The sequence below is a fragment of the Octodon degus genome, unplaced genomic scaffold (genome assembly GCF_000260255.1).
Source record: "Octodon degus isolate 3935 unplaced genomic scaffold, OctDeg1.0 scaffold00049, whole genome shotgun sequence".
Classification (NCBI taxonomy): Eukaryota; Metazoa; Chordata; class Mammalia; order Rodentia; family Octodontidae; genus Octodon; species Octodon degus.
The window spans coordinates 14224715-14235029 of NW_004524625.1; the positions used below are offsets into that span (position 1 = coordinate 14224715).

General features: G+C 43.1%; 1 long non-coding RNA gene across 1 annotated transcript; it reads left to right on the plus strand.

The window, feature by feature from the left end:
* The first annotated feature begins 713 nt into the window (after nt 1-713).
* On the plus strand, nt 714-2806 carry LOC111817120. Its single transcript, XR_002821381.1, has 2 exons — nt 714-803; nt 1444-2806. It is a non-coding gene; the product is annotated as an uncharacterized LOC111817120 (long non-coding RNA).
* Nucleotides 2807-10315: the final 7509 nt, after the last annotated feature.

The following is a 10315-nucleotide window of genomic DNA, read 5'->3' on the forward strand; positions in this document are numbered from 1 at the left end:
AGATACTAGGAAAAAGGGATGTATAGGGAAGGACACCGAGAGATGGGGCGCGAGAAAGCGGCTGAAGAAATAATCGAGATGTGTCATGTGACGCTGCACTACACATGAGGCGTGCAATCCTTATGTATGCTAATCAGTGCAATCATTAACAGGCACTAATTAAAAATTTGAACCAAGTTTTTTTTTTTTTTTTTTTTTAGCAATGGACTCTCAGTTATCTTGGTCATCACATTTGCAAAAATAGCCTTGTCTATAAAAATGAAAATTAGGTACTATATAGATTAACATAAGTTGATGATGTCAACGCGCTTGTGTCGCGTACCTTCTTACTGGCTCAGCTGTGCGTCATGGGCAGCAAGAACAAAGCGAAGCTGTTCATCAAGGAAGCAGTGAATTTACTAACCGAGTCCGTTCTCCACTCATGATCTGCTCAGCTTTGGTTGGGTAGAGGACGGAGCCAGAGGCAAGAGGGGAAGGGCAGATATTCAGCCTACCCTCCACCAGAAGTTGTCTTATCAGCACTGAGGATGTGTTTGATTCCCAGCGCACCCCTCCATAAAAACAGAAAGAAAAAGACTTTTGTATCTATGACCAGTTTTCTGTGTAGGATCTAGATTTATGTTCTTTGTTCTTGAACTTTGGGTTTAACTTAAATGATACAAGTTTCACTTAAAATAATAAAATTTTTCTATGCTATCTTCTGACATAGAATCATTTCACACCTGTCAGTGTTTTCTGCTCATTTGGCCAACAACAGGACTGGTAATCGCATCTTAGTTACGCAGCTACATCTTCCCCTCCAGGTGAGCCTTCCTATGAGTGGCTCCCGGCCCCTGTGGTTTTCATCTGCTGTCTCCCCACTGCTGCACAGCTGAGTTAGTGTTTCATCTTCTTGTTTTTCTTAAAAGCCCCAAGTTCCTATGGTTTAGAAAGAGGAGAAACACTTCTCAGTGTGAATAAAATAAAGAAAAAATATTTTTAACTTCTCTCATGTAATTTTTCCAGAGTTTACTTTGGCAAATCCTCTGAAGTCCCCAAAACCTGCTGAGTGCAATCGAGCACATCTCTGTGGAACATGATGACTATTCTCTCAGATCAGTTAAAGTTTATTTATTTTAGGTCAGTCCTTTCGTATTGCTACTGAAAAACCATTGAAGAATGAGTGAAGCTACCTCATTTTTTCTTTGCCTTTATGGTCCAACATTATATGATTCTTGGGAGAGAAAGCAAATCCCACAAAGAATAAATGAGAAAACAATAAGTGACCATATATCATTAAAGAAGCAGTGACCAAAGGCAGATATGACACAAGGGAAACATCACTGTGGCTTCATAACACCTTAAGGGTCTATTGATATGAAAAATGTTAGCTTTGTCTTGTCATATCACTAGGAATCCCTGCTGAAAACTCACTTATTCTTCCAACTTGTTTTTTCTCCTCAGTGTTCCCAGTCAAGAACTGTGAGAAAGGGAGGAATTTTCTCTCCCCTGAGGTGAACGGAAGCCACCAGCCTTCACTGTCTCACACTGAAGAGCCCACAATGAAATGATGGTGCAGTCGGCCTAGTAACAATGGCTGGCATTGAAATTTCATCCCCATTTTGCATACTTGATCCACTACGGGACGATCTGGATGGAACTATTTTTAACTAAAACGTTAGCATTTCTGGTTCTCTTCACTCTCAGAAACTGCCTTTGGAAATTTTATAAGCCCTATAGAGTTTGAGTCAGAAAATCTAAAAAAACCAAGCCCAATCCTTTATGTTTTTAAACCCGGCCTACCAGAGTAAGTCAAGGAAAATTCATGCCTTAGGATTCCAGGGAGGTCAGAAAAAGACATACTGAATTGCTGCTAAGGCTCTTCCCGCTAGGAGGGAGGTAGTAAGAAAGCAACACACCGAGCTTCATGCTCCAGAGGCTGTACGGAGGAGAAAGTGGCCACAAAAGGCATGAATTTACAAAAGTAGAGGAGAGAATATTGGCATTACGGAGTCTGTGCAACTGCGATTGAATATTTCTCTAACAAAATGACATTTTTTGTCCTACAACTCAGTGCACGCAAATGAATTATGAAGACATTGGAGGGTCCAAAAATGGTAGAAAAAGAAAAAATATCACAGTGAGGGAGGACTTAAGAAGAAAGGCTGAGGTAAACTATTTTAGAAGGAGGGAGGCAAGCTTTTCTACGGGTCGCTGGCTCTGAGAGGAACAGGAGACCAGAGACTGACACGGAGCAGTGTGCTGGGCCAAGCCTTGGTCTCCGAAGCAGAAATGGAGACTGAGAATCCTGTTGAAAGTCTTGCTCCTCTAGTACCAGGTGAGAAGCAGGAACTTCCAACATGTGCCCTGTGTGCTGGCCTGAGGCTCTGAGGAGTCTCGCCAACTGTGGGTGGCCCAGAGCGTCTCACTTTAGAGTGGGAAGGAAGGACGTCTGATGGTGGCAGAGACTGCCACTTCTTAAAACTGGATGGGCCGCAGCTGGATTTCTACCTTACGGGAGGTCTTGCCCTTGAAAGGAAGCAACGCTGATAAGGTAAGGTTAGTCTCGTGATCACTGGTGAGATGCAGCTGTCTGAGGAGTGAACTTGGACCTCGTATCTCTCTGCTTCTGCCTTTCCACGTGAGCGCGCTCCACTTCCGTGTGCAGACGTTTTATCTTCTGCTACTCCACCTTGCTGTGATGTAACCATGTGAGGTCCTTACAGGAACCAAGCAGAGGGGGCTGCCCGATGCAGGTTTCAGCCCACAAAGCTATGATGTACGTGACTCTTTTAAAAATGTGTTATCCAGTAATTTTGTTACAGAAGAAGGAAAAAGAAGCCTACGACCAGAGGGAAGCTTTCCAGACAAAGCCTCAAGACCTTGTACTATTTGTGAGATTTTCAGGGATTCTGGTTATATTCTTCTAAAGAGAAGGGGCAAGGGATGTTTAATTTTCAAACCTGGAGGGGGAGTAAGTAAATTTAACAGAAAGGAAAAAAGGGGAAGGCAGAAAAAAAACCTTAGGAAGAGTATGTGGTGAAAAGTTTAGAGCACTACAGAACACTTACTCAAGTTAACACGAATTAAAACAGTCTTGAAGGAATGCTGCCTTGGCTTACAATTCTGGAAGAATTTAAACTTTCCTGGTAACATAGCAAATTCACATGAGGAAGGGGAAAAGCCCGTTATCTATGTTACTGGCACGGAAGTGAACCAAGGCTGGAGCAATGCAAGTTCCGAAATGATACCTGTAGGATTCCACTTTTGAAGCCAAGTGTCCCTTAAACCAAAGCCTGAGCTCTGCCAAGAGGCCACCGGTATTTATTTGTCAGGAAAGAGTTCACTTGTATTGGGAATCAATTTTCCTCTAGTTATTCTCTTAATTTAGGCCAAAGTAATTAAGGACTTACAAATTTGACTGCGATCCGTTAGGCTTCCTAATTTACCGAATGCAGGGCTGTCCATGCATTATTAGGTATTCTTGCACAAGGTAGGTGCTGGAATAAAAATGAAACACTAGTCGGAATGCCATGAAGTAGGAATGAAGAATGAATGGAGATAAGGAAAAAAATGCCTGAAAGTACCATTGATATTCTTCTGTGTAGACAAGAGAGGTGCTCAAGGGATGGGCCAGGAGGACAGGGTGAGTGCCAGCCCTGCTCGCTCCAGACATGAGTCAGAGCCATGGGCCTGCACTGTAACCGAGGGCAGAGGGCCACAGGGTCCTTTCTGGGAATCCAGCGCACCTCATGGGGATGTTTCTGCACCTTTGCTGTCGTGAAGCTTCAAGGTATCTGGAAATGAATTTGCAGGGACTGCTCCAGTTGCAGGAAAAATTCTGTGTCTCAGAAACAGTCAAAGGTGAGGGCAGGAGATTTTCTTTGTCTTTAAATCAGAAAGCAAGGGCTGGTGATATAGCTCAGTGGACTAAGCATTTGCCTAGATAAGCTCATGGGCAAAAGTTCAATCTCTGGCACCACAGGCTGCACCAGCCCCACCCCTGGGCATGCTGAGTGGGCGATGGAGTCCGGGCATGCCTGTAATCCCAGCACTATGGAAGCACAAATCAGGAGGATCACTAGGAGTCCAAGCTGTGTAGTGAGACCCTGCACACACACACACACACACACACACACACACACACAGAAAATCAGAAAGCAGGTTCGACATTGCCAGTCCTACTGAGAAGCCACTACTATTATGGATTACTGGATTATACTGGAATATTTTGCTGAATTCACACACCTACATTATTTAAATGACAAAACTAAACAAAAAAGGGGACACAAATGAAAGACCATTTTGTATCTGTATATTCAAAATAGTTAGGATAGATATACAGCTACTTTCTCTTAATTCAATGAGAACAAAGATTTGTACCAGTAGTGTTTGTGGACAGGATATCATGTCTGCATCTTGTACTATGAATAACCACTACAACAACAATATGCAATGTATTAATTATTGAAAATATCCTAATAATAGGTTTTGATACTACCTCATTGCTATTTGTTTCTCAATAAAATTATTAAAAACAAAAAAAAGCAGGTTCACAGAAGATGAACTCTCATTTACTCTGTCCAAAGCCTATACTGAGCACTGTGGGCACGTTGACTTACTGTGTCCTATGACATCCCTATGAGTTTACATTACACACATTGTGTATATGACAGAATTTAGGAGGTTTGGAGATACTTTTCACCTTGTTTACACCTTCTGGTTGACCAGCAGAAATAAACCCACCTGGAATTGGCATCTGGATCTATTTTTGGTGCTGGTGACCAGTGCTGTACTGCTATCTGCATAACTGAGTGTCAGCTAAGAGAGCACAGGGAGCTGGGAATGTAGGCCCTTGTGCTTAGAGCTTGGCTTTGTCTTCTCTGCAGAAATATCCTCTGAATTTATCTCATTATACTTGTCCTCCAAGTCCAGCCCCTTCCTGTGCTGTAGACTCACCATCTTACAAAGAAGTTAAATACTTTGACCAAGTCATCACAGATGCTTACATGTGGAGGTAGGACTCAAGCCTAGGTGCCACTGCTGTTAATACCTGAGCTTTTTTTGTGGCGCTGGAGATTTTATTAAGGTCCTTTGGCTTGAGTTACCTCCTTAGGTCCATTTAAATTTGTTTTTTGTTTTAATTTTCAGACAGTTCTCATTAAGTTCCTAAGTTGCCCAAGTGGGGTCAAACTTGGGACACACCTTCCTAAGCCTCCAGAGTGCCAGCCTACAGGTGTGCATACCCACAGCTGGCATCTGCGCTCTTTCACAGTGTTCTGAGATACTCCCAGGTGTTAGCGTCACATTTTTTATTGTACTGGGATCCAAAAATATATCAATAGACTGTAATCTTTTTCAAATTTATTATTATTTTTTATGTATTTAAAACAGTGTGTCACTACTCAGCTTGGACTCATAGTGATTCTCCTGTTTTCAGCCTCCCCAGCCCTGGGATTACAGGTGTGCACCACCATGCCTGGTCTCAGTGGCCAGCTCAGCGTGCCCAGGTGTGGGGCTGGCGCGGTTTGTAGTGTCAGGGATCAAATCCAAGTACCTGCACTTGCCTAAGCAGGTGCTTAGTCTGCTGAGCTATCTCACTGGCCACTTTTCTTCTTTTTTAAATGGGATTTCACTATGGAGTTCAGGCTGGCCTTCAACACACAGCAATCCTCCTGCCTCAGTCTCCTGAGGGCTGGGATTCTAACAATATATCAAAAATCTAGTAGTAATCCATTGGTATAGATCAAGTGACGAAGAGAAGGAAAGATAAAAAAATGGATTTAAGAGGCCGGCCAGATAACTCAGCTGACTAAAGTGCATGCTTAGGCAGAGCGCAGCAGCCAGGGATTCGATACCCAGCCTGCTGTGCCGGCCCCGCCCCTGGAGAGCACTTGGAAGGTGACTGAGACTGGTGGAGCCCCCGTGGTGGAGAGCTTGCGAGGCTGCAGACAGCAGGATCACTAGGAGTCCAATCTGTGTAGTGAGACCCTGTAGACACTGTTTTTTTTTTTTTTCTTAGCTGAATAATTTTAAAAAAGAAAAAGAAATAGATTTGAGTTTGAAAAACTTCACCAAGCAATGAAAGATAGGCATGGAAAGAGAAATAGAGGGGCAAGTGGCAGGATTGCGACCTTGTCTTACTCCCAGTGAAGTACATGTCACCGTGGGCCCTCGTGCACGCTGAGCACAGCAGGTTCCACTTCAGGAGTTGAATTCACCACCAGAAGCGCCGACTGCACTCACTAGGGTCCGCGTCCTCCACCTGGTTTTGCCTGATATCGCCACCTCTGTGCCTGGCCTGTGCCACAGTGTGTCCCCAGAATTTTCCATTTTTCCTCCCTGCCTCTGCCAGTCACTGACTTCCTTTATATGTGTATTCTCCAAATGAGAAGTCTCATCCTGAGGACTTCTGCAGTTTCCCTGCTTCCCGCAGCATCACTTCCTAAACTCAACTGCTTTTCTGAACACTGTAATCCTTCCACCATTCATTCCCCACTATCTCTTGTATCACTTTTTGTCTATTTTAGTTTATTTAACTTTTGTGTTTTTTAAATTGATATGTTTGTGATAAATGGCAATTATATTTATTTTGGGCTATATATGTATATATATTCCAAATCCTGTGTATAGCTGTATATATATGAAATTTTTGCTTCTGTATATATATTTTTATTTTATATAATAACATTTTCAATATCCTTCCCCCCTTTTTCCCTGTCCCTTGTTCACTTTATCCCCTTGTCCATCTGCAATAAGTTTATCACCCTGTCCCCTCCCATTTCTATTTTAACCTTTATTAATATTTCTTGGGTTTCTTATGTGAGAGAAACTATGTATTAAACTGTGTCCTATTTGCTTCACTTTACATGATGGTTTCAAGAAGTGTCTATTTCCCTACAAATGACTTGAACTTATCTCCCCTTTTGACTGAATAATACTCCATTCTGAAAATACCTGAAGAAGTCTCAGTGGTTGTACCAATTTCTTGCAGAACAGAGAGCCTAATTCCTGGTTGACGCAAACCTCTGTTTCCTACTACTCTATCCCACACCCTTTTCTTCAAGGAAGCACCTCGTACAAGGGGTTCTTTAGAGCCCTAGGAAGTGTACCGATCGCTGTTCTGCACCCGACCTCGGATGCTAGCTGCTCCAAGAGGGGCTAAGCAGGTGTGCTGAGGTCACACAGAACAACTCCGTTCTGCATAGTGAGATTCCACATAGTTCGTTTAAACTAGTTTTCACGAGCTTTGAAAGCTTGAAAGCCACGCTTTTCTGAAACACACAGACCAACAGACAAAAGCACCGGTCTGCTGCTGGTCTTCGTAGCCCCTCAAGCCTTCCGCCACCGGGGTGCTGGTGTCTGCATTTGCAGCACAGGCCCAGCACGTGGAGTGTTGGTCCTCGGGGAAGAAGTCGCCACTGCCGGGCTGTGCGCATGCGGACATTCACCAGGGACAGCAGGGAAAGGGCTGACGCCCTTGCGTCTGACCCCAGTTACCTTTCTGGCTTTATTTTTCACAACTCTCTTCATGAAAATGTTTAGCCAAATAGAACTCCCTTCTCCTCCTACACATCTCTTCATCTCTCTTAATATACCTGCTAGTTCTGTGCCTTGTTTTGCAGTACCGGGCCTTTCTCCACACATACCAAAGCACACCTAGTGTTGGCCCCACTTATATCCCACTCCTAACCTCCAAGACCCTAAAGTAACAGCAGAGTGCGATTTTTCCTTCGGTCGTTTTTATTTCTCCCTCTGTTGCTTCGTTGACTTATCACTTCCCACATGGACTTGCATGCTTAATTTATTGATGATCAAGGATCAAACCTCCCCTGCTCCCCGACAGTGCTGTGACCTCGGTAGTCATGATCTGATTTCAACTTCTTAAATTCCCCTGCACGTTGTCAAGCCTGTCTTCCAATGGGCTGACCTAGATAACCACATTGGATTAGCTTCTCAGGAGTAGCTGAAAGCGGTACGTGCGTACGTTAATTGGGAAATATAATTAGGGCACAACAGCACATTTTGGCCTTCTGAGAACTCTCAGCTTTAAACAAGGAGCTGGCCATGCCCCAGAGGCAAGGAAAGTCCCACTGCGCCGGCTGCGCGTGCAGCGTGGTCAGTGCACAGCGTCCTGTCCCGCTAGACTTGAGAGCGCTTCAGGAAAGGCATGTGTCATTAGTAACCCTCTTCAAGGGTTATACCGGCTTCCTTACAAACACAGTGATTTCCACTCCATTGTCAGCGTGTAGTTTCTTTTTTTTGGCAAGCTATATAGCTGATTCTATCTACTAAATTATCAATTCTTGGTATGGATTTTTCACGCTCTGCAAAGAGTCTAGAAAATGTCTCGCACAATTCTTATTTTCCATTTTGAGAACAGAACTGTTGGCCATGTTAGCGTTCTTATCAGTGCCTTTGAGGCAGTCTATTTTAGCACCTGTCTGACAAATGCAAGTGGACACAAGGTTTGCAACTGACAATACATGGCAAAGAGTTAAATCAAAGACTCGGAGAACGACTTTCTGCTTTGGACACTTAATCACTGAAAATGAGATATCAAAAATACTTAACTCCAATGATTGCTTCATTTAGAGGGTGGTGGTTTTGTTTGACATGATCTGTGATTTATGCTGTATTCTTACACCTGTTGGGGCTTCAATGTTGGTTCATGTCAACCAGGTGTGAGGCTCTGGGCAAGCTGGGATGGGAGAGCGCCAAATCAGTACACTGTAAGTTCCTTAAAAGTAGGCCATATATTTATTCAATTAGTAAGCACTTATGTCTCCAACATGCCTGTGGATGCCAGATGTTAGAAAGCAGGCCCTTTTAAGAGCAGTAATCACCAGATTATGTGCCTTTAGGAAATGTCACCTTCAAATATATTCAAAAAACATAGCACATGCTTGTCACATTCTCAGCATAGGAGGGAAGGGTAGCTAGACTCACAGTCATCCTGCAGTGTCACACGCTGGGACTGGACGGGATGCACCTTGCGTACCTACACAGGTGGTAATGAAGCTGTGTGTTCCCTGTTGTAAGTGGTTGTGTACCAGTGGTTACTGTTTTCAGGGGCAGCTCACATACTAAATCTGTTTTCTTTATAAAGGATGGCTTTTACTCTTGCATGAGATGACATTGTGCTAAGGTAATATTTTAATGATTTTGTCAATATTTTGACATTACTCCAAAACATCTCCACATGTGTAATTCTAATAACAGCTCTGAAGGAGGTAGAAAGAAGATAATTATTTTGAAATAAGCATAATGAAAGATTCCAAAATCTGTGGCTAAACTAAGGAGAAATTGGTAGTCTTTTGTCTCAAACCTCTGCTTCTGGATTACAAAAGTCTTCCTCCCTCCCATTTCAAAGAATCAAGATTGTATCCGCAGTAAAAAATGGGCATATTCTTTATTTATGTTATAGATATTGACCATGATCTTAATTGGGAAAAGTCATTGTATAACTTCATCTTACCCATAGCTACACAAAAGTACATTTTTCTAATCCATTTCACATCTTCCTAAAATGACCCTAGACAAAACACATTTGCATATTAACACTATTCCATAATCATAGTATGTGAGAAAACCCAGTAGTGGCTGATAATCTTTCAGCACTAAACACTGACTATAGTCCTATTTTATTTCCTAGTTCTAGGAATCAAGAATATTTTTATTTTTATCGCATCTCCAGCCCTCAGTGCATGGGGCTACATCAGCTGCTCTCATCGTCCTCATCAATCACCTTTATTAAGAGCCTTTTGTGCCACATCTCTTCCAGGAACTACGCTAATTTTTAAAGCAATTTGTTATCTCACTCATTCATAATAGTTTTATTTTTATTTTTTTTCTTTTTTTAAAAATTATTTATTTATTTATTTATTGTGTGTGTGTGTGTGTGTGTGTGTGTGTGACCAGCTCAGCCCACCAGGGGGCGGGGCTGGCTGGCATGTGGTGCTGGGGGATTGAACCGTGGTCCCTGTGCTTTGCCAGGCTTGTTCCAAGTAGGTGCTTTAGACCACTGAGCCATCTCACCAGCCCCCATAATAGTTTTAAAGGAAAGATATTTTATACCCATTTTACAAGTGGGTATAAACTAAACCTCAGTAAGGTTAATGAGATTGGCTAAATTACAAATAAAGAATAGATAAGAATCAACTAGAAGGGCTGGCGAGACAGCTGAGTGGACTAAGCACTTGCTTCGGCAAGTGCAGGGACCAGGGTTGATCCCTGCTCCCGCTTGTTGCATCAGCCCCACCCCTGGGGCCCGTGAAGCCAGCAACTGAGTCTGGACACGGTGGTGCACAGTGACGCATGCCTGTAATCCCAGCGC